This window comes from Mytilus galloprovincialis, chromosome 6, assembly GCF_965363235.1.
Source record: "Mytilus galloprovincialis chromosome 6, xbMytGall1.hap1.1, whole genome shotgun sequence".
Classification (NCBI taxonomy): Eukaryota; Metazoa; Mollusca; class Bivalvia; order Mytilida; family Mytilidae; genus Mytilus; species Mytilus galloprovincialis.
The window spans coordinates 60,496,027-60,522,132 of NC_134843.1; the positions used below are offsets into that span (position 1 = coordinate 60,496,027).

General features: G+C 32.2%; 1 protein-coding gene and 1 long non-coding RNA gene across 2 annotated transcripts in view; both read right to left on the minus strand.

The window, feature by feature from the left end:
* Positions 1-26,106, minus strand: part of LOC143080022 (ficolin-1-like) — a 347,809-nt gene that overhangs the window by 234,148 nt on the left and 87,555 nt on the right. The window lies entirely within an intron of this gene.
* LOC143080018 (uncharacterized) lies at positions 21,582-24,234 on the minus strand. Its single transcript, XR_012979592.1, has 3 exons — positions 23,705-24,234; positions 22,894-22,962; positions 21,582-22,131 (listed from the first exon to the last, which is right to left on the minus strand). It is a non-coding gene; the product is annotated as an uncharacterized LOC143080018 (long non-coding RNA).

The following is a 26,106-nucleotide window of genomic DNA, read 5'->3' on the forward strand; positions in this document are numbered from 1 at the left end:
AAACTTTGATGGGCAATAAATTTCTATTTGGATGTATTTACATCCCTCCTGAAAATTCGAAATATTCTTCAGAAGAAGCATTCACTGAGATAGAAGAAGAACTTCTATTTTTTTTTCTCATGATATAAATAATATTGCTCTTGTTGGTGATTTTAACTCAAGAACAGGACATATGAGTGATATTGTTGAAATAGACGAGAATCTGTTTGATATGTTAGATATTGTTAATGCATTTGAAATTATGAATGAAAATACATTGTGTGTAAATAACTTTATTAAAAAGGGTATTCCCCTTGAAAGGTATAGTGAGGACAAAAATTTTGTTAACAATTATGGCAGAAAATTAATAGAGTTATGCAAACGATGTTCATTATGTTTTGCAAATGGTAGATTGCATCAGGATAAATTTATTGGCAAAAACACTTGTAAAGACGCAAGTCTTGTTGATTACCTTATTTTGTCACCTGATGTGTTTGACCTAGTTATGGAATTTGAAATATTTGACTTTGATCCTACACTATCTGATGTTCATAATCAGATGCATCTTTCTTTATGCATTGCCATTACACACAAAAATTACACTGATCAACAAAATAAGAAAAACAACACTTACGTTCGATGGAACACAAACAAGGCACACGAGTTTACACAGGTACTCAGCGATGACACGGATGCATTGAATTTAATCCAACACACCCTCCAAAATTTTCAAACGGAATCCGTTACACCACTACAGGTCAATGACCTAATTAGTGAACTCGGAAATGTACTCTTAGATACGGCTTCAACAGCAATTGGACCAGCGGGTAAACAGCGTCAAAGATCAACTCAAAACAAACCATGGTTTAAAAAAGATTGCAAGATTATGCGTGATGAGTTTCACAGAGCAAGAAAGAAATACAAAAAAATTAAGACTGCTGAGAACAAAACACTGATGAATATGAAGGCTAAAGAATACCGACAACTTCTTAATAAGAGTTATAAAAAATACCAAGAAAATTGCGCAAACGAGCTTCGATCATTATCAAAAACAAACACAAAAGCATTTTGGAATACACTTCACAAATTTTCAAGTAAAAGAAAAGATAACCCACAGGTAGAGATTGACACTTTTTTTGAATATTTTAAAAATTTAAATGCAAGTAAAGATGATGAGGGAGATTTTAGTTTAAATATTGATAGTATTTGTGAAAATCCTGTATATGATGAGTTATTAAATGGAAAAATAACAGAATTAGAAATATCTGATGCAATAAAGGAGCTGAAAAATAACAAAGCTCCAGGTACAGATAAAATTTTAAATGAACATTTGAAATATTCAACTCCATTGTTAATTTCTATATATTGTGAGCTTTTTAATTTAGTGTTAGATACTGGTATTATTCCAGAAAGCTGGACCAGTGGAATTATAAAACCTGTTTTTAAAAACAAGGGTAGCCCGTCTGACCCTGATGATTTCAGGGCAATCACACTTATCAGTTGCCCAGGGAAATTATTTACGTCTGTTATAAATTCTAGATTAAATATTTTTGCTAACGAGTTGAGTCTCATCTCCGAAAACCAAGCTGGTTTCAGGAAAGGATATTCAACAGTTGACAACATTTTTGTATTGCATACTCTAATTGAGTTATATTTTTCGTTTGGCAAGAAGCTTTATTGTACTTTCGTCGACTTTCGGAAGGCGTTCGACACTGTCTGGCGATCGGGGCTATGGACAAAATTACAAAATTGTGAGATTAAAGGTAAATGTTTTAAGGTTATCTTTAACATGTACCATGATATTAAATCTTGCGTTCAGTATAATGGTGACCAGTCTGAATTTTTCCCTTGTCTTACTGGTGTAAGGCAGGGGGAAAATTTATCACCGTTTCTTTTTTCTATATTTCTTAATGATCTAGAAAGTTATTTCAGCCAGTTATACGGTGAACCTCTTAATATTATTAAAGAGAAGCTCGAAAGTGAATTGCACATTTTTTATAAATTATTTGGTTTTTTTTTATATGCAGATGACACTGTCATTCTGTCTGAAAGTATGGAAGGTATGCAAAGAGCTCTAGACATTTTTCAATCATATTGTGATATATGGAAACTACAGGTTAATGTTAATAAAACTAAAGTTATGATTTTTTGTAAAAGAAAAACGAGACAGAATTTTATTTTTACTTTGCAAGATTGTAACCTTGAAATTGTTGATACATATTCATACCTTGGTGTTATTTTCAAATATAATGGAACGTTTATTAACACAAGGAAAAAACTTGTTGAGCAAGCACAAAAAGCGTTATATTGCATTTACAAACTATTTCGTAATGAATCAATACCTATAGATATACAATTAAAAATGTTTGATTCTATGATTGAACCAATTTTATTGTACGGTTCAGAAGTGTGGGGTTTTGAAAACCTTAAAATTATTGAACAAATCCACTTGAAATTCTGTAAGAGAATTTTGAAAGTTCGAAATTCAACTGCATCATTTATGGTTTATTGAGAACTTGGGAGGTATCCACTCGAAATTCAGGTCAAATTGAGGATGATTTCTTTTTGGAGTAAATTAGTATTAAATGAAAATAAACTTAGCAGTACTTTATACAAGTTAATGCTATGTTTAAAAAGCAATCATGGTGTGAATTTCAAGTGGATAAACCACATAGAATCTATATTTAATGAGCTAGGCATGAGCTTTATTTTTTTAAACCAGTTTGCTGTATACGATAAGGCTTTAGTAAAACAAATTTTGTGTGACCAGTTCATACAAAAATGGTATAGTGATTTACACACCACATCACGTGGACAATTTTATTCACTGTTCAAAAAGAGTTTTGAAATAGAAAGATACCTTATTAATTTACCAGAGTCATCTAGAATTTGGATTTCAAAATTCAGAACTGCAAACTTACGATTGCCTATAGAAACTGGTAGATGGTACAATATACCAAAATCAGAAAGAAAATGTAATTTATGCAAAGAGGATATTGGTGATGAGTATCATGTATTATTTATTTGTAAAAATGCAGAGATAGTAGATTTGAGAAACAGATATTTACCACAGTATAATAGAAATAATCCAAACATTGTAAAAATGGAAGGTCTTTTGTCACTTTACAATATTGAATTATATAAGAAATTGTCAATGTTTATCAGAAAACTGTCTTCTCTTCTTTAAATTTTGTTTGTATTAATTTGTTAATCACTTGTTCCTTTCTGTCATATTTAATGTATATATGTTATCAATAATGACCTCTTGTAACACATTGTAAATGTGTCTGAGTGTTTCCTAATAAATCTTAAAATCTTAATAAAATAATTTTGTTTTGTTTGTTACAACACCAAGATGTTTGTGAAATTCGAATTGATTTTTTGGTTAACTTGGATGAAGTTCCCTTCTTTCTCTGTACATGGATTGACGAACACATTTTAAATTTCTTTTCTTTTTTTTTCTATATGTTCTTCGTCAATTTTGAAGAGCTCTGAATTAATTATCGTAGACGGCTTATTTCCTGTGAGCAGGATCTAATTAAAGAAACAATTTCCTATCACTGGATTGTGATTTTATGTCTTGTGTTAAAATATGCTAGTTTTCGAGTAATAAGTGATGATTAAAATAAAAGATTAGAGAAAAATATAAGACAGAAACCGTAGGAATATAAATCTTTCAAAATTTCTTTTTCGTGCAAGAATTAATTTTATTGTTTTGAACAGTCTTAAAAAAACTTTTATTACTTTTTTCCTGTTATGTCAACATTTATTGGGGGCAGTTGTGTATATATTACCAATATAACAGGAAAAGCTTTGACAATCATGTCACCCGTAATTTACCTGTAAAAATTGAACTTTTTGAATCAAGATTTAGAAACAGAACGAAGAGGTTTTCTCATATTTCTTAGCAAGTACTAGTCATATACATTTAGTATTTCCGACAATGTACATGTATATCCTACAATTTAAAACTGGCGCTTTAAGGTTTAAGGCATATAAACTCTGACTTATGTAATTAATTATTTTGAAAAAAACAAAATGAAAACTATGTCTTATGAATAACCATGATGAAATAATTGGGTTTTTTTTCATAATTGAATCGTGCATTATTTTTGTATTGGATTACTTAATTGTCTTCTTTCATGTCTCTCTAGTGTAATCTCTATTTTGTTTACTGACACATGACGAAATAATGCAATAGTTAAAATCAAATATTTGACAAAACCGTTGTCATGATTAAAAGATTAAAACCGACTGAATAAATTGAAATATGAGAGTTCAATTATTATCGGCGATGTCGAAATTAGCCGTCAGTAATAAACAGTCAGTTAGCGCCAAAGAGAGAGCTTACAAATTTGTTTATTAAGTATGTACAAAGTATATGATGTATATTGTATATAATCAGCCCTTCTGTATTTTACTGTTTTTTAATTGATTCAACAAATTTCGCTTGTCCAGTTGTCAATAACGGTGATGTCCACACCATGAGTAGTTTGATAATTGCGTACCGTGTGCAGAATGTCGCCCCTCCTCTAAAAAAGGACGGTATTGTTAATATAAAATCTGGCAAACGATTGTCGTCCAATTATAACACTCGTTACATTGTTCTTTGGTATATTTAGAATCCGAAATAAACTTAAATTATCTGGAAAATGAGATAATGAATTATCTGAAATTCAGATAATTAATTATCTGGAGATAAATTAGGATTATCTGAAAATCGTTCAGATAAACCTAGATTTTCTTAATATTTTCAAATAAACCGGGATTTTCTCCAGATAATGAATTTTCTGTATTTTCTGTATGGCACGCCTGAACCACTTTTATTAATTAATCTTAGATTATCTCAGATAAACTAGGTTTATCTGAGATAATCCCGGTTTATCTCAGATAAACTAAGATTATCTCAGCTTAATTCAAATTTGAAAAAATCCTAGTTTATCTCAGAAAATACATAAAATTCATTATCTAGAGAAAATCCCGGTTTATTTTAAAATATTAAGAAAATCTAGGTTTATCTGAACTATTTTCTCGAATTTGAATTAAGCTGAGATAATCTTAGTTTATCTGAGATAATCCTAGTTTATCTGAGATAATCCTAGTTTATCTGAGATAATCTAAGATTAATTAATAAAAGTGGTTCAGGCGTGCCATAAATGATTGATATTCACTGAAACTATGAATTTCCATTATTCCAATTTTCTATTCTAAATGAATAACTATCCAAGATAATCATGGAATTAAGATATATGATGCGCTACTAATATTCCAATAAAACTATGAATTCTCTTTATTCCAAATTGTTATTAACTTGTTTCAAATGAATAATTATCAAAGGTATGCACTGTCATCAAGAAATGTAGTATTTCTTATGAATTGTAAGTTTGCTATTTATTCAATTCACAATTTCCTTTTTGTCCAATCAGAACATCCCACCAACATCATGGCATAATGCTGACCTGTTAGCCCTATCAACGTTATTTCCGAACGCAATAAGTAACACAAAATTATGAATGAATCCACCACTTCACAATTTACAGCTACAGGTACAAATGAGGTACTGTATGAGAATAACTTAGTGACACTATATATTTCCTAAATTTATAAATAATATGCCGCTTCATAATCTGGCTGGAAATCATGCTCAAACCAATGTGAAATCTTATCTACAAAAAAAAATAATATACATTAAGAATTAAGTACTGAAACTCATCTAATATTGTATTTATTAACTTGTATTTGTCTACATACATGAAAAACTAGCGATCCTAATTTGCTTGACAACAAAGTTCAATGATGTAAAGCAATGAATTGATGACTTATACAATTTAATTTATAAGTCCCTTTTGAGAAGAAGAATAAAACCCTTTTTTGAGGTTTATTTCTAAAAAGAAATGTTCTCTCTTTCTACATTAATGTTTTCTTAGGTGTATACTTCATTGAAGGGTTGCTGTCTAATAGAGGTTTTAGCACTATACTTGTTTTGATCAATTCTTAAAGTCAGACATAGTTACATTTGTATTTCTCTCTAAAACACAACTGGTAATTTCTTTTGGTCATTTTAATAGTAAATAAATTACTGTAACAAAGATGAGATTAAAAGATGAGATTAAAAGATGAAAAAAATATCAATGAAATGCACTGTTGCTATGTATACCCTATAGACTTTCCTTTTGTAAAGTGCATATATATATATGAAAGAATTTTGTGTCATGAATGAATAAACTGAATAATCCGTTAAAATTTTAAGAAACCTGATATATATATTCAGTATACCAAACCTTGAGTTTAATTTGACATCTTTAATGTTACCCAGTATACTTTTTACTTTTTACAGCTTGTGTTTTAAATAATGCTTTGCAGTTTATTTACCCCAGACAACACATTTTCTTTATTCTATACAAGAATTTACCCATTTTCAGGTTGATATATCAAATCTATTACTACTTTTAAAACCTGTATTTTTTATAAATATATATACATTCAAAATACTAAAATAAAATTATATCCTGGTGTTTCATATTTTTCATAATTTTTAATTAAATTAAATTATTAATATATCCACAATTTGAAAAGCCAAAGGACATTTGAAACTTGTGAACATCATTATACAATCTTCTTTTATACTAATGACATTTTAATAGTCACCCCCTCAAGGCAATAAACTGTTAGTGTTGTGTCTTAATCTCTGTTTATTACATATAACATGTATATAAGAAGTCCTGATAATTACCATTTCAGTGTTAACATCCTGATTATTACCTATTATAATATCACATTTACATGGTCATGAATTGGGTTCAGTAAATATATTTTTATAATTATTTATTTTCAAGTTGAATTATAGAATTTTTAAACCAAATTCTGAGACACCATTTTGGTAACTAATTCCATTTTGTGACAAGAACTTACCTGTATTCTGTAATACAATATCTTTAATACAAATCATTAAATACTCAAAATTTAGACCAGATTTACATTTAAAAAAAAAAAGCAGGACAATAAGCTACAAACAAAAAGACACAATTCAATTTTGAGATTATTTTTCTTTGAACATGAAAACACTTATTTCAATAAGTAAATTTTGTTATTCCTTGAACTATATTTATATATATGTGAATCAACTTTTTAATTAAAATTTATTCAAAAATATCAATAATGATCAAATAACTGTTATGAAAACAAAATATCAAAGTGACTTGATACTAAAATGGCTTCATTCTGTTAAAAAATATATTTTTATCATGATTAAATTTTGCTTTAAATATTTGTTACAAAAATATTTCAAGATCTTTCTCTAGTATATTCAAACAATTGTCAACAAATCATGTGTAAAATTGAGAAAGGATGTACTGTTCTGTGACTTTTTGTCCTATCAAATTTATAAACTTTATCATTCCTGTGACTTTCTGTCCGTTTACCTGAAAAATATGCTTGCCTTACAGAAAGATTTTTGTATTTGTTTTCCCCACATACTGAATGTTTAAAAACAGGTGTATATAAATTATAAATATAATAGAGCAGCCCCATTGGCAGATCCAGGGGGGGGGTCGGGTGGTTGGAACCCCCCCCCCTTTTTGTCCTGGGTTTGGAACCCCCCTTTTTAAAATGGCTGGATCCGCCACTGAGCCCAGACCAAAAACAAGTAGAAGAACTACAGAACAACATATCTGGACCATTAAATCTGACATCAAGAAGCTTATCAACACGATCAGTCCCAAAACCACTGCTGATCGCCAGAGGTCGCCTTCACCAAGAGGACGAAGTCCAACCAGAGATATACGGGATATACAATGCTATATATGTAGGGAAATGGGCCATTACAGTACACAGTGTCCGAAGAAAAGTTGGTCGCCAATGAGACGCAACAGGTCACCATCTCCAAATAACAGTCTTAGAGAGGGGACTTTAAACGAACAAGGACTGAAGATGTAGGTCGCTCATCAGTCCAAAAATCTCAAAAAGGCCAGTTATCTCCCCTTAGAGAATTAAAACCAGAGGTATTAGGGAAAAAACAGGTTACAATTAGTGACAGCAGTGCTGTTCATTGTAACTTGACAGACTTTAATAGTGGCCTTAGAGAATTAAAACCAGAGGTATTAGGAAAAAAACAGGTTACAATTAGTGACAGCAGTGCTGTTCATTGTAACTTGACAGACTTCAATAGTGGCCAAAAGGAAGATACAAAGAATGGTATTGATAATCCTCAATTACGTGAGGTTCAACTGTATCCAAGTGATCGAAATCCAGAATCCAATACTCTTGTGTTAGGTATTTCAATTAATGAGGTAACTGTAAACGCAGTAATTGATACAGCTGCCCAGGTCACACTTATGAGTGAAGAATTTGCAAAGAAACTTAAGCCTCCGGTAATTTTTAAAGGCTCGCTAATGTTGAAAGGTGCTGGAAAAGACAATAGCATTACAGCAAGGTACACAGAATGTGTTACAGTTAAGGTAGGGAAGACTGATACCAAGTGGAAAATTATAGTAGCTAAAATCAATGATCAAGTGATACTAGGATTAGACTTTCTTAAACATCTTGATGCCGTGATAGATTTGACTGACTTGTCAATAACAATTAGAGGTGAAAAACATTTTATTAATGAAGTTAAATCAGAAAACAGTAGTTTTAAAATTTGCCGCATAACGTTGGAAGAGACTCTTATTGTTCCACCTAATTCAACTGTCAGACTACCAGTAAGATTGGCAGAGGAATTTGAAAATGAAGTGGCTATTCAACCAAGTAAGTCTTTGAATGGGCTGATTATGCCAAATATTTTGACCAAAGCTGATTCAAGAGTACCTATTATCCTAAACAATTTGACAGATAAGTCCATAAGTCTGAAGAAAAATCGCTTCATTGGTACAGCAATGGAAATTTGTGGGGTGATAGATGAGGAAAGGTGTGATTATGAGGACAGAGCATCAGTAAGGTCAGTTAACACAGTGGAGAGGGAACTTAGAGACTTAAGAAATGAATGGGATGAAATGTATTCCAATTTTCCTGTACAATTAAAACCTTTATTAGATTCGTCAAAGGAAAATTTAGATTTAAGCGAAAATCTGAGATTGGCGTCACTATTGCTGGACTTTAAAGATACCTTTTCAAAACATGATCTTGACATTGGACATTATACCAAGGTTAAGCACAAAATCGACACTGGGAACTCAGCTCCTGTAAAAGAAAGAATGAGACGAACACCACTAGGGTTAGAAGAAGAAGAAGAAAAACATCTCAAAGATTTATTAAATAGAGGAGTCATACAGCCATCATCATCAGAATGGAGTGCAGCCCCAGTACTAGTTCGCAAGAAGGATGGGAAGATCAGGTACTGTATTGATTACAGGAAATTGAATTCTATAACTCGAAAAGATGCATTTCCGATTCCAAGAATAGAGACCTGTATCGACACTTTGAGAGGTAGTAAATTTATGTCCTGTCTAGACATGGCATCAGGATATTATCAGGCTGAGATACATGAGGACGATAGGCACAAGACAGCATTCATAACTAAATATGGACTCATAAATATGGAACACATAAGACTCAGTTTTGGATTATGTAATAGTCCTGCCTTCTTTCAACGGATGATAGAGTTAATTTTGACAGGTTTGACATGGAAAATATGCTTAGCATACATTGATGATGTTATTGTTCTGGGTAAAGATTTTGAAGATCATCTTGTAAATTTAAGAACTGTACTAGAAAGATTCAGGGAAAACAATTTGAAACTAAAGCCACAAAAATGCAAATTTTTCCAAAAAGAAGTTATTTTCTTAGGTAAACTAGTAAATGAGAAAGGAATAGCTGTTAATCCCTCTAGTAGAGAAGTTATATTGAAGTGGCCAGTCCCTCTGACGAAGAAAGCTGTTGAATCTTTCCTTGGGTTTACCAACTATCATAGGGAGCATATTAAAAGATTTGCCACCCTTGCTGAGCCTTTGTATGCTCTGACAAAGAAGAAAGTAACTTTTCAATGGGAAAAACAACATCAGATAGCTTTTGAATCATTACAACAGGCACTTGTCAACTCAGTTACATTAGCATATCCAGATCCAAAGGAAAAGTTCATTTTAGATACTGATGCCTCCCACACCACCATTGGAGCAGAATTATTACAAGTAGTTGGTGGAAAAGAGTATGTTATATGTTATGCAAGTAGGGTATTGGCACCAGCCCAAAGGAAATATTGTACCACTAGAAAAGAACTGCTAGCGATTGTAGTATTTACCAGACAATTCAGGAATTATTTATTAGGCCAACAATTCATCATAAGGACAGATCATAACAGTTTGACATGGCTACTAAGGTTTAAAATGATCGAAGGACAACTAGCAAGATGGTTAGAGGAATTGTCTCAATATGACATGGTAATACAACATGAGGATGAAGGCAAATACATACCTACTTTAAAAATGTACCATCGGTTTATCAAATTGTTGACATTTGCAGTTTGATATATAATACATCTAATCATTTGATACGTGGTTACTATTTAAATTAATTTGAATAAACAACACCCATATACGTGTACTTTTCAAACTGAAAAACTAATCCTGGACCATCATCTTCAAAGCATCACAAGGAAATGGGTGTACCATGTCAGGAATATGATGGAATATGACTGATGTTTTATATTCGTTTGATGTGTCCGAACTTTTAATTTTGCCATTTAATATGTGACTTTTTGTTTAAATTTTCCTAGGATTTCGGTATTTTTGTTATTTTACCTTTTTTCATCTTTCAGTAATAATGTTTATTTTAACATAGATTTACTTCGGAATGTATTTTTTCAACTTTTTGCAATAAGCATTCTTAAAAAACGCTTTTCGTCTAATGAAATGTTACACAATATACTCTATTTACTCAAATCATGTGTGATCGTCTTTAATATTTAGAACATAAAAAATGAATTAATAGAAATATTATATAAAAAAAAATAAGGAAATATTGTAAACATGATTACCAATGAGCAAACTATCCAAAAAAGTCCATTGAATTGGGTCTAAACAATTAACTATATGCTTGCACGATCTTGAAGAAAGACTATCATAATCCATATCATAAAGTCAGTTTTAAAAGGCACTGGCATCAAAATAAAAGAAACAACAATAAGTATAAAACAAATATGTGACTGACACCAACCAACCAACCACAACCACTGAATGATAAACTCCCGAGGCTTGGGACATGCAGGAACATATAGAATGTGGTATGGTGAAAATACATGCATGTATCAGCGCTCAATTTTCTACTTACCTGCTGCATTGGTGTAACAGCACAAAATATAAACAAACTGTACACATCAATTGAATCTGCATCATCTGCACAAAGCATAATAAACATATTAAACACAAAGGACACACAAAATATACATATGAGTATACTTCCAGCTCCTGAAATCTAGTTTAAAGCCAATAAAACAAATATATATAATAGAGTTATGATGGTTTCCCAGACTAGAGCGCTAATCAGAACACACCAACGGATTTCGAGTAACTACGTCTTAAACTGTCGGAGAAAAGCATGGCCTTATACAATGCCAAAAGATAATTACATAAAAAAAATGGAACGAAGGACTATCATGCAGCTTTTGTATATTTAAAAGCAATACATATATAATAGTATATTTTTATTGAGCAGTCAAAAATACTATCCATTCTAGATCCGATAAAAACAATATTAATTCAACTAAGATATTACTATACGGTGTTAAACTGATATGCTTTGAAGATAATTAAGTCACAGACTAGACAATTTTTTCTAGTTTTGCATAGATTTCGAGAAGGAAAACATACACAAAGTAAGAAGGGGTCAAATTTATATAACCGTGCAAACAAAAATAAATAGTGATGGGGAACGAAAAATAGGTCTCTGTCGAAATAAACAGTTGTGTTGATTTTCCCATGTGAAACTGAAGTATTCCAAATATTGCCCCACTTTATACGTGTTATCGTTATAAGAAGTAAATTTCGTACGATGTTAGTTGTTGGCCGAAGGAAGTATAGTAAACTTAAGAATAGAAACGGGGAATGTGTCAAAGAAACAACAGTCCGACTGAAGAGCAGAGAATAAACAAAGGCCACCAAATGGTTATCGAACACATCAAGGAAATTTCGCACCCGTAGGCGGTCTTCAGTTGGTCCGATAACTAAAATAAAATGTATACTCCTTTTATAGCTGACTATGCGGTATGGCATTTGCTCATTGTTGAAGACCGTATGGTGATCTATAGTTGTTAATTGCTGTGTCATTTTGGTCTCCTGTGGAGATTTGTCTCATTGGCAATCATACTACATCTCCTTTTTTATATATATAGTTCAGCGAAAATAGAATCCCTCAAAACTCCGAAACATATACTTGAAAGGGTTGATCAAGCTATTTTTCAAATGGAGGTTCCAACTTTATGACGATCCTCATTCAAATACATTGATCGTCCAAAAACGGGGTGGGGTTCCAACTGTTGGATCCGCCACTGAATTGAACGAAAATTAGAAAACCCAGACAAGACACACAAAGGCCAGAGGTTCCTGAGAAGATGAAACTTGCGCAAAAAATGCAGAGGGTTACACATATGTTTTATGAGAAATGATCAGAAATCAACCCCTAGCTATCCCTCTAGCCAATGTAGAATAAACAATCATATATTCATGTTGAAATTGATCATCAATATCTACTAGATAAATGATAGTTATCATAGTCGATAGACAAAGATGTTAACCACAAGGGTAAATATATAATCAAAAATGATGTGAAGTCTTGTCATACTTGTAATGTCAACAAAAAAGCCAACGTCAAACCAAAGGGGCCTTTAGGTCAATTTCATGCAGGAATTCCTATGGAAAAATTGCACATGGACATTCTAGGACCACTACATGAGAGTTCTTCTGCTAACAAATATGTATTAGTGTTAGTAGATCAATTTACAAAATGGATGGAAATGTTCCCGTTACCTAACCATAACACAATTACTGTGGCTAAAACATTACTAGACGGCTTCATTTCAAGATTGGGATGTCCAGTTCAAATTCACACTGATCAAGGGAAAAATTTTGATGGTCATTTGTTTCATGATATTTGCAGACTATTACAAATCGTCAAGACTAGGACCACTCCATATAGACCGTGTTCAAACGGACAAGTTGAGCGATTTAATCGAACCATTTTACAAGCTATCAGATGTTACTTGAAGGGAAAACAGAAAGATTGGGACCTTCATTTGCAAACCATTGCTGGTGCTATACGATCAACTGTAAATAGACAGACAGGGTTTACACCTAACATGATGATGTTAGGTCGGGAAGTACTACATCCAATCAATTTACTGACAGGAACTTGTTCTGTCAATTTTGAGGCCAAGGAAACAGTTCATCATGTAATTGACTTGAAAAATACTCTACAGGAAGCTCATAAGTTAGCGCGCGAGAAATTACAGGCAGCTCAGCTTCGTCAGAAAAGAACGTACGATATAAAATTATATCATAAGACTTACGAAGTAGGTGATATTGTTTTTAAGTTGGATTCAACATCAAAAGTAGGTCAGAGCAAGAAACTCAGGGCTCCCTGGCAGGGACCCTATGTAGTAATCAGAGTATTGTCCCCTGTGTTGTATGAAATTACAGGTAGAAAGAAAGAGATGGTAATACATCATGATAGGATAAAACAATGTGACGACGAAATTGTCCCATTGTGGATAAAGAGACTTCGAAACCGTCTGTTTGATCAGTGTGTTCCAGAGGGGAATATGGATTCAAGAAAAGAAGAAAACGAGTTGCCTGATGGTTGGTCAGATGTTTTATTTTCACTTCCATATTCAAACTGTGACAGCAGTGCTGTCCAATTGAATAGGAATGATGAAAGTAGTGGCAATAGTGACAGCAGTGCTGTTCTCTTGTCTCCTGATAAGAATAGTTTAAAAGTACCTGGATTGGATTTAGACAGTGAGAATGATATTAATCATGGTAGTTGTGCTGATCCATTGGATTTGGCTAACATGAGTAATGGCAATAGTGACAGGAGTGCTGTTCTCTTGTCTCCTGATAAGAATACTTTAAAAGTACCTGATAAAACTGAAATATCAGATAGAGTAAAAAGAAAGAGGTTTCTGCCAAGCTATTTGTCAGATTATGTGGTGGATGTAGTTAGCGAAGAGTTTTGAGTGATGATGTTCGTCACAAATGTTTTTAAATATTTTTGTATAGTATGTTAAAGTATGTAATATTTTTCCTATTTTTTTTTATTTTTATTTTATGAATACACATAAAGGTAATAGTATTTGCTCATTTTCAAAGCCTTAAAAAAAATTAAGTAACAATAAATAATTAGTAGGTTCATTCAGTATTTTCTAGACTGGTATAATGAGTGAGGAAGAATTGGATTATGAGGAGGAGGAGAACCAGGACCACTTAACTGAACCTAAAAGGCAGATAGCTATCAGAGGTGAGGCTACAAATGTCCGCTTGAGACACAGGGTGTGATATTTGCTTTCACACATTTACCAACCCAAGAAGACACACCATTCAAACTCATCTACCATGGTATGTGGCGCCAGAGACTGCCTGTTAAATTTGTGGTACTCAGGAACAGACAGCCAATTTCCTGAACAAGCACATAACTCGTTGTCATCCCACAAATGCCATTGATGCTACCTTTAAGAACAGAGAAGTGATGTACGCTGAGCTAATGAACGGTCTTCTACGAGAGTTAGCACGTTCATTAGGTACTTCCTACCCAGTAGGCCTTGAAGAGAAACTGAATGCCATAATGAGAATTAGGACACAATTGCCGCCTACAGAATTCCATATTTCTGAAGTTAAACTCGTGGATTCTTTCTTGAAATTGAATTGTATGGAACCTGCTGCTGATTACAAAATTCCTGCCACTCCACTAATGGAAATCTATCATATTCTTCACTGGAAAATTCTCAAAAATCTCATTGGTTATTTGAATTCAGACGAACAACTTTGGCTTTTAAAATTCGAGGAAAGAAAGGACAAAGACGGACTTCAAATTGGACAGTTGAGCACAAAGTTATCCGGACCACTACCCATCATAGACTCTCACTTCCATCTAGACCAACTATGTAGGCAGATGGGTAGTGGAGCTTTCCAGGATCTGGATGACCTTGGCTCCCAAAGCATTTATAAGACAGAACTAAAATATGCCATTGCTAACTTTGTTTTTCCGTCAGCTTGGCCAAACTCAGCACAGCGCAGCGAATTCAGGAAAGATAACCGTTTAAGATTCACCTTTGGCGTTCATCCTAAAATTATAAGCTCATCATCAACTTCATCTCTGGAACATAATTGGACTGATCTTCAAAATTTATTAAAATCAACAAAAACAGTGGCAGTAGGAGAGATTGGTTTAGATGATTCTACCAACCCTTCAAGGAGAGATTTCAACCGACAAATTACATATTTTAGAAAGCAACTTTATTTGGCAGCAGCATTGAATTTAACTATCGTTATACACTCAAGAGGAAAACCATCACTGCATGAACATGTTTTGGCCATTCTAAGTGAAATATGCAAACCGGACCAATTAATTCATTGGCATTGTTTCACCTGTTCCACTCAACTGTACTCAGCAGCCGTCAGTCAATTCTCTAACATTGTTTTTGGCATTACCCCATTTATTTTGAAGGACCGATACTCAAATATTGTAGAAATTGTGAAAACTTTTGGCATTACACGTTTAGTTTTGGAATCAGATGCTCCATATATCCCACTTCATTCTCACACCATTGGAAATCTTTACTCCGTTCATGCAGTTGCACTTAAAATATCTGAACTTTTACAACAACCCATTGAAGATGTTTTCAAAATTACTACTGAAAATTCAAAGAAAATCTATAAATTACAGTGAGATATAAATACTTGTGACTTCTTATATATATGTACATATTTTTTATGTGGACTTATAGTAATATTACTTCTTTAAAAGGATTTAAAGAATGTTTAAATGATGGACATTTATATGTATATATGTAATTAAATTCCTTGGTGGAAGGAATGAGATAGGAGGATGAAGAATCAGGAGTAATTTATGTTATGCGGATTTCTAGTGTGCGACAGCTGTGCTGTCCATCTAGGATTTTGTGTAAGGATAGGAGGATAAAGAATCAGGAGTAATTTATGTTATGCGGAATTCTAGTGTGTGACAGCTGTGCTGTCCATCTAGGATTTTGTGTAAGAATAGGATCATCAAGAATCGGAGTAATTTATGTTATGCAGAATTCTAGTGTGCGACAGCTGTGCTGTTCACCTAAAGTTTTGTGTAAGGAAGGAAATCGGAATGGTGAAGGAACGTTCACAGTCACACCTGTCATTCCGACAAGTCATTAACATTTAATAACATTGAATTATATTTTTAATATTTGAAATTCGCAATAACGTGTTATGTATATCAAGACATGGATAAAAATGAAAATTCTGCGGATAGGAACATTACTGCAATTGCCTTCACAATCCCGAGAATGATCAACAAAAAGAAGATGACAGGGAGGAGTGTAGTGAATCTCAGAGGTGCTCCTACTCTGAGGAGAAATATATATACTTAGCCGGAAGTGAGATCGTGCAATTTAGGGCTTCCTGTTTTAACCCATGGTCTATGTCTGAGGTGTGTTACACAGCTCCTACAAGAAGTCTAGATATTATAGAAGCTACGCTAATCTGACAGTTATTGTTGGTAAGTTATTAGCAAGCCCACACAAACACTTCACAGGAAACAGACATATATTTTTTTTTGGCCTAACTGCCTCATGTTAAAAACTTTCATTATATGATGGTACTTTGACATTATACGATGGTACTTTGACATTATACGATGGTACTTTGACATTATATAAGTAAGTAAAAGTAAGTAAGTAAAACTTTATTTGGATTCGGCATATTGACAAACAATACAAACATAAGCTCTAATGAGCTTTTCACCGAATATAAAAACATATGCAATAACAAATAAAACAAGGCATGCAGCATGCAATAAATAATAAAAAGGAGCACCAAAAATTAACTCTAAGCAAATAGCATATACATGTATCTTGCAAAATACCAAAACATATATATGAAGCACTAAAATTTTTTAAAATTTTCTGTTAAAAATTCTTTTTTAAATAATTTATGATTTATAAAGTAAAAATTTCAAATCTTTCAAATTTTAAAAATTAAAAAACAAAAATTTCAGTTGTATAGCAAGCTGTTAATGCAGCATAAAAAGCATAAATATTGTAACACATTAGTTATCTACAGGCAGAGCAAAAACATTCTGTTCCACTCCAGGACTGAACAAGACTCTTAAAATGTGAGAAGCTGTTAACAGTCCTGAAGTGGTCTGGTAAGCTATTCCATAAAGAAGCAGCAGCAAAACTAAAAGATTTTTTTTCCATATGAGGTAGTTCTTACCTGTGGTATATCCAAAAATATTACTGTATCTAAAAGAATATTTAGTGTGTTTAATTTTGAGTAAATTTTGTAAACATACAGGAGCCAAATTATTTAAAATTTTATAAGTCTCAAGTGCCATTGTCCTGATGCGTCTTACTTGTAGGGTTGGAACCTTTGCGTTCTCAAGAAGAGTTTCAGAGGATGATAAGTAGTCGTCATATACAAATCTTAATGCTCTCTCTTGTATTTTTTCAAGTTTTTTAGAATTTTTCTCTGTACAAAAATGCCAAGCCAAAGGGCAAAAATTAAAATTACTCAAAATAAAAGTATGAAAAATTGTAAGTTTATTTAATCTGTTTAAAAATGATCCAATTCTCTTGAGAACATTCAGCTGTTGTGATGCCTTTCTACACAAGTTACTTATATGTGCATCAAATTTTAGTTGGTAATCAATATCAATTCCAAGTAACTTTACTGTTTCTTCACATGATAAAATATTTTGCTGAATTTGTATAGATGGATTTTTTGCAAAGGTTCTTTTCCCTACAGCAATAACTTGAAATTTATCAGGATTTGCCTGCATCGTATTTTCTTTAAACCAATCAATAAGCACTTGAGACTCAGATTCTAATATGGATATGAGACGGTCATAATCCGGACTACTAAAAGACGGAGTATTGTCGTCCGCATAATTATATAATGTACTATGTTTAACAAAATAAAAAATATCATTTATGAAGATATTAAATCAAAGGGGCCCCAATATAGAACCTTGGGGTACCCCTTTTTGGATGTCAGCCCAGCTACTCAGAACACCGTTTACTTTAATTTGCTGTTTTCTATCAGAAAGATATGATTTTAATAAAGATACTGAATGTGGAGAAACACCATATGCTAGTAATTTATCTAGTAAAATTTCATGAGGTAAGCAGTCAAAAGCTTTTGATAAATCCATAAGAACTGCAGCTATATATAAGTTTTTGTCTAAAGCTTTACGCCAGTCTTCCAGTAATCTGAGCAACGTAGTCTGACATCCATGTCCTCTACGGAAAGCACATAGATAAGGGTTAGAAATGAAATCAAAGAAATCGTATAACTGTATTTCAAATATCTTTTCGTAAAATTTTGAAAAAATAGGTAACACACTGACTGGTCTGTAATTTGATTTCAGTAGTGGGTCGCTCTTTTTATGTAAGGGTGTAACTTGGGCTTCTTTAAGTTTGTCTGGAAATATGCCCGTGTCCACAGTCAAATTTATAAGACTGGTCAGCTGAGGTGCAACGACAGATTTACTTGCTTTAACTATTTTTGCTGGTATCCCATCTGCTCCAGTTGCTTTTTTGACATTTACTTTATTTATGATTTTTTCCACTTTTTCTGATGTCACCTTTTGAAATTTAAAATTTGCATCTGTTTTCAAGTGATTTTGTTCATGTATGGCATTTATGCTATGATTTTTTAATGGATCATATATAACATCATTTCCTATTTTCTCAGCAACAGTAGCAAAAAATTTATTAAAAATATCTGATACATCTTTTGAATTATTTATAATTTTGTTTTCTTCAAATAAAATAGTCTTTTGCCCTTGGGATTTGCATTTTTTTGAAAAGAAAGGTTTGACAGTATTTCAAAAATCAGCACTTTTTGATCCTCCAGAACAGCGTTCTAAAAAATATATTTTCATAGATTTCTTTTTTAACTTATTTACCAAATTTCTTTGCTGTCTGAATTTTCCCCAAGTATGATTATTTCTTTTTTTGGTGTACTGAGAAAATAGCATGTGTTTTCGGTATATGGCTTTTCTTAATTCTCCATTCATACATGGAAGAGGACTTTTTCTGGGATACCTTGACTTCAAAGGTGCATGTTTGTCTAGTGTGTTAATAAAGTTATTTTCATATGTCTGGTAGATCTCATTTACCTGTTCAGCAGTTGTTACTCCATCTACAATTTCAATTTTAATTTTAGCAATATCATTATTAAATTTATCAATATCAAAATTTTTATATGATGGTACTTTGACATTATACGATGGTACTTTGACATTATACGTACTTTGACACTATACGATTGTACTTTGACATTATACGATGGTACTTTGACATTATATGATGGTACTTTGACATTATACGATGGTACTTTGACATTATACGATGATACTTTGACATTATATGATGGTACTTTGACATTATACGATGGTACTTTGACATTATACGATGGTACTTTGACATTATATGATGGTACTTTGTTATTCTACAAAGACAAAGGGAATCATGGGAAATTAGAAAAAAAAACAAAATGGAAGAATCACAAATGTTGAGTGTACTTAAGAAGGTTGATTTGAAGCATGCGTTTGTACATTTTGAAAGAGAAAAGATAACACCAAACATTGTGGGTATGCTTTCGATACATGAATTAGAAGCTCTAGGAGTTTCAAATTCAGCAGACATGATGAAGCTTCGAATTGAGTGTATTAAATATGGGACTATCAAACCAAGGAAAATTCAAGGAAGTTCTGGACCTCCTAAATTTGACATAGACAAATCTACACTTGAAAATTTACTTGATAATGGATTTTTGATCTCGGATGTTGCAAAACTTTTACTTGTATCTGAACGTACAATATATCGAAGAGTGGCACAGTTTGATCTGAATAAACGTACATTTTCAGAACTTAACGATGATGACCTTGATGTTGTATTGGGAAAAACTATTCAAGAGTTTCCTCTGTGTGGTGAAAATATGCTTAAACATATGTTAATTGCCAAAGGCATTCGAGTACAGAGATGGCGTCTTAGAGACTCTATTCAACGTTTAGATTCATCTGGAGCTCAAGCAAGGAAATCTAACAAAGTTGATTTACGAAATAATTATTACAATTTCACTCAAGAACAACAGCTAGGATTATGATCTTTGAAAAGCATGCAGGCTATTATTTTCTCTAAGAGCGACAAGGGAGGCGCAATTGTAATATCTAAAAAGACACACTACATTAAAGAAGCGTTAAGACAGTTAAACTCTATCCATTACACGGAGATACATGTACAAGAACCTAATCTATTACTGATTAAAAATAATGTACAAACACAAATCAGCAAGATGTTTGACAATGGTGAGATTGATGGAATAACTCTTGATTTTCTCCGTGGCTCATCGAAAGAGGGAACCAGATTGGGTCGTCTTTTTCTTCTTCCTAAACTTCACAAATTAAGTGAACTTGTTATTCAAGGGATAAAAAAACAAACGATGACAGTTAATGAATTACCCCCATGCAGACCGATTATTTGTCAATGTAACTCTGTCACCGAAAGGGTTAGCAAATTTATTGATTACTTTTTGATACCTATAGTTAAAAGACAGAACAGTTACATAAGAGATAGTGGGGATTTCATAAATAAAATAGAAAATTTAAGGCCTGATCGGGATTGCCTCTTAGTTTCTTTTGACTGCACCAGCATGTATACAAACATGGAGTTCAATGAACTCATTCATTCTGTTGGACGGGCCTATAACAGTGCAGTAAAAGAAGATTATCCGATAAAATTACCTAGCTGTGAAACAATTAGATCGTTAGTAGCCACAGTGTTGAAAAACAATTATTTTGAATTTAATGACCGATACTTTGTACAGAAAATAGGCGCTAGTATGGGAAGTAAATGCAGCCCAGAAATTTGTGATATTAGAGCATTCGAAGTTATCAATGAAATTATTGAAAAATATAAGTATAAAAATAAGATCTTATTTTACGGAAGGTATAGAGATGATGCATTTATAATAGCCCATTCATCACGAGAAGTTGAGGAGTTTTTTAAAATAGCAAATGATCATCACCCTTTATTAAAGTTTACGTTTGAAATTTTAAACGAGGAAATTATCTTTCTCGATACAGTCGTACATAAAGGGTTGAGGTTCAGGAACACCGGTATCCTTGATATTAAGAGCTACACCAAACCTACTAATACGTTTCAATATTTAGATAGGACGTCTATGCATAACCCAACAGTCTTCTCCGGATTTATAAAAGGGGAAGCTATTCGCCACCACCGAAACAACAGCAACACGCAAAATTTAAAAGATACTCTTTGTATATTCAAAGGCCATCTTAAGCAAAGGGGATATAAGGACCTTGAAATACTTCGTAACTGTGAATCGGCTCTCAATATCGAACGACCAGAGTTACTCCGCTTTAAACAAGAATCTGACAAGCAGATGGGTATACATTTACAATTAATTCTCCATAGGCCGTAATGGTAACGTTTTCCTCCGTTGCTCAGTCCATATCGTTTACTTGAACATGTATGATGGCTCATATCGAAGCTGATACATTTATACATGTCTGGTTAAATTTTCGGGGTGGCAAGTGAGATTACTTTTTTCGCAAATTGCTGGACCCCGGAAGATGGTGAAAAATGTCACTCTCCTCATGAAATAATCCCAAAATTCTGATCATAAAATTCAATAAAAAAATTGTCCTTTCTAATAATTTATTTCAGGTCAAATCTACATCTTTCTTTTCTCATCACATCAGCTCTATAAAACAGTTCTTATTGTTCATTTATGTCCATTTTTAAAATCACAGCATCCACAATTGTATGGCGGACTAATATTTTTTTTAATTACGTCATCTGAGTTCCTCATCTCAAGGTCTATTAGGGATCCTGACCCATATTGAAATCAATACTTCTGATTTTTCCAAATATTTTTATGTGATCTTCATCGGTATAACATTCTGAATAAATCTGTGTATTTTTGTCCATTTCTGAAAAAAAATAAAGTTGTTTTAGCACTATAAGGCAATGACACTTTCGTCGCTTTATTCATTTATTTTGAATACAATGTGTATGTATAATTAATTTCTTCCAGAATACATTCACTAGTCAAAACAAGGACAAAACTTCTGATTATAACCTTTAATTACAACACACAGACCCTGTTAAAGCATTCTATAAAATTTTCTTGTGTCTTAAAGTGCATTTTGGCAGAGAAATTATGCAAAAATGAAGATTTTATAAAATAACCAACACCAAAATAATTATTCTTACTAGTGGAAATCTTGTATTTAAAACTGTGGAAAGCACTCTAAACTACTGGGAAAGTCATCCTTATCATATAATTAGAGTGCAATATAGTGCAAATTTTCAAAACTTGTCCTTTCACATAATTCTATTTGAGAAAAAATGTTTTTAACATGTATTTCAGTGAAAACCTTTTATCAGTGAGAAATCCACATGAGGTTTTAAAGGAAACATTGTGACATCACATGTATTATGGCGTCATTAAATAACGACAGATCAAAATAGTGCTAAATATAGTTTGCAGTGTTACGTGAGAAACAGTTGCCGCAAGATTTAACTTGAAATATTGAGTCGAAACGATCTGTAACTAAGCCTTTCCATTCAATATCAAGACCATAGCAACAGTTTTCATATTTGCATATTTTTAACATACCGACTGTAATTTCAATTGCATAAATACCATAAATAAACAATTTAGAGCTTGCCTAACAAAACAAAATGCTTACCAGTTATTCAGGACTTTTTAAAACCTCTAGTTTGCCATCTCAGGTTAAAAAGTAATGATATGTCTGGAACTGAAATAAGACAAAAAAAATTACTCAGGCTGTGTTATCATTTGATTTAAATACATAAGTATTATTGAGAGAGAAAAATCTATTTCTTGAAAGTTTAATTACAAAGAAAGACAAATGCTTCTCCCTTGTGGCTTAGTAACCTTCATTTAAACCTTTTATATTAGAAGCAATGGGTAGTAGCTTACTAGCTTAATAGTTGAATCGGTGCAGAAATATTGTTTTCAAAAAGGTTTGACCCTCCCCCTTTTTCACTGAGAAATGACAATATCTTTTGTTTTGCTCAAGTGCATTAAAAATAATAATTCATGATTTTCTTAAAACATGTACATGTGTTTTCTGTTTTTTTGCATATATCTACTGACCAGGGGTCAAATCATTGGATAAAAGCACATGCGATGATGTATCTCACTTTACTCGTATGAAGTGTGTTATCTCCCATGATTATCAGGTATTCCTGTAGACCGAAGTGATAATTACATAACAAAGACTATATTGTGTCATGTTTACTTACAATTTAATAATATTTAAAAGTTATTTCTTGCCTTTTTCAATGTAGTAAACAAATTCCTTTCTGATATCTCGGAAGTAAACAAAGTTATGATTGTGCCTAAAAAAAGTGTTCAGCCCCGTGCCAGTAATGCATTTTAAAAGCGAAAATTTCATTGAGTTTTTGCTGATCTTTATCAATAATATTTATCTTAAACCATTTATAATAACTAGGTATAAAGAAAAAACTACTAACCATCATTTTCGGTGGTGTACAAGGTGAAATCATCCATAAATCAGCCTGAAAACTTCTGGAATTAAGCTTCTAATTTGGGTATACATTTACAATTAATTCTCCATAGGCCGTAATGGTAACGTTTTCCTCCGTTGCTCAGTCCATATCGTTTACTTGAACATGTATGATGGCTCATATCGAAGCTGATACATTTATACATGTCTGGTTAAATTTTCGGGGTGGCAAGTGAGATTACTTTTTTCGCAAATTGCTGGACCCCGGAAGATGGTGAAAAATGTCACTCTCCTCATGAAATAATCCCAAAATTCTGATCATAAAATTCAATAAAAAAAATTGTCCTTTCTAATAATTTATTTCAGGTCAAATCTACATCTTTCTTTTCTCATCACATCAGCTCTATAAAACAGTTCTTATTGTTCATTTATGTCCATTTTTAAAATCACAGCATCCACAATTGTATGGCGGACTAATATTTTTTTTTAATTACGTCATCTGAGTTCCTCATCTCAAGGTCTATTAGGGATCCTGACCCAGATACCACTAGTATTTGTAACTAAATATCACTTCTCGTTAGGAAATATAAATAAAGCTTTACGAAAACATTATAAAAAACTAGTTCGCAATGTGAAATGTAGGGAGCTATTTCCAAAACCACCAATGGTGGCGTATAGTAGACATCGGAACTTAAAAGAAATACTGACTAGATCGGTAGTCAAAGCTTAGTACAATATGAAGGATTGGGTCAGGACCCCTGATGAAGCACCCACCCTTCATATGAGCCACGGAATATTATAGAGTTTGTCCTATTCTGTACTGCAGAAACACGATGTGTTGGGTCCTGGAGAATAGGCAAACGTGGCTGATAGGTACTTCCAGACATTCAACATGTCAAAAAACGTGATTGCTGGAAACCTCTCTTTTTTCTTTTTTCTTTAAAAAAAGGGGGGGGGGATCTACTTGTTTTCAAATTAACTGAAACTAAACAAATGATATCTAGATAATGAATCTAAATGGAAAAGTATGTGATATGCGGGATTTGTTTTTAAGCCAAACCATAGTTTAAAAAAGATCTAAGTAGTTCAGTTTTAGAAAATAGTTTTAAAAAAGAATGATTGTTTTGTTATCTCAATAAGTTACAAATAGTTATTACTTATAGTGACGTCTCTGTAATAAAATTAACGGTACCAATTTTTTTGCACCAGATGCGCATTTCGACAATAAGTCTCTTCAGTGATGCTCGTGGCCAAAATATTTGAAATCCAAAGCTTATATAAAAGATGAAGAGCTATAATCCAAAAGTTCCAAATGTAAAATATCTTATTTGATATTCTCACTCTTTTAAATATATTTTAAAAACATTTCACAATAAAAATTGTCATACGTACATTGTATACGGCCTCCCAGGAGCAAACTGCAGGTTAATGAAATAAAATATCATACCTTCTTCAGTGTGACTTTTGTAAAATAATTAAGGGAGTACGCTGCTCAGGTTGATGTAATTAGAATGCTTCAAAATGGCATAGAAAATAAAGATATAACACTTTTTAACATGTTTTCATGTTTAATTAAGAAATCCATGTCAAAATTTTTTTTTATCACACAATCAGAAAAGGGAGGTAATTCTTCCCATTTTCAATAGAAAAAATACTTTTACCTTTGAATAAAAAAAATCTCATATAAGTAAAATATAAATAATAAATAAATTACAATTCATAATATTTAGTATAAATACTTGTCAAATTGCAAAGAATTTAATACTTATTTTGCAGAATGATGATAAATTTCAGCACCACCTATTACATGGATTTTTCCAAAAATCCACACTTCCTACAACCTTTTAGGTAGTAAAAAATGGGAAATTGTAATTAGAACTATTTTTCTATAATATATAGTTAAAAAAGAAGGTCTTATGATCTTAAAAACTGATACAAGAAAAAAATCCATGTTGGAATTAGAAAAAAATCTTCATTTCAATTTTCAAAAACTGGATTTTGCCCAAAATTTCTCTTTTTACGACCTTTAAAGGCTTAAAAAATAAGAAATTGTAATCAGAACCACATTTTAAAAATTAATATTTAAGAATGAAGGTCTAATGATTCTTAAAACTGATAAAAGAATAAAATCCATGATGGAATTCGAAAAAAAAATTCATTTGAATTTTTTTAAAACTGGGTTTTACACAAAATCTACACTTTTTACAACCTTTTAGGGCGTACAAAATAGGAAATTGTAATCAAAACCACATTTCAAAGTTAAAGGTTAAAAAGAAAGGTCTAATGATCTTAAAAACTGATACAAGAAAAAAATCCATGTTGGAATTTGAAAATTTATAAGCATTATTGAGATTTTCAAAAACTCGATTTTACTCAAAATCCAGACTTTTTACAACCTTTAAGGGGTAA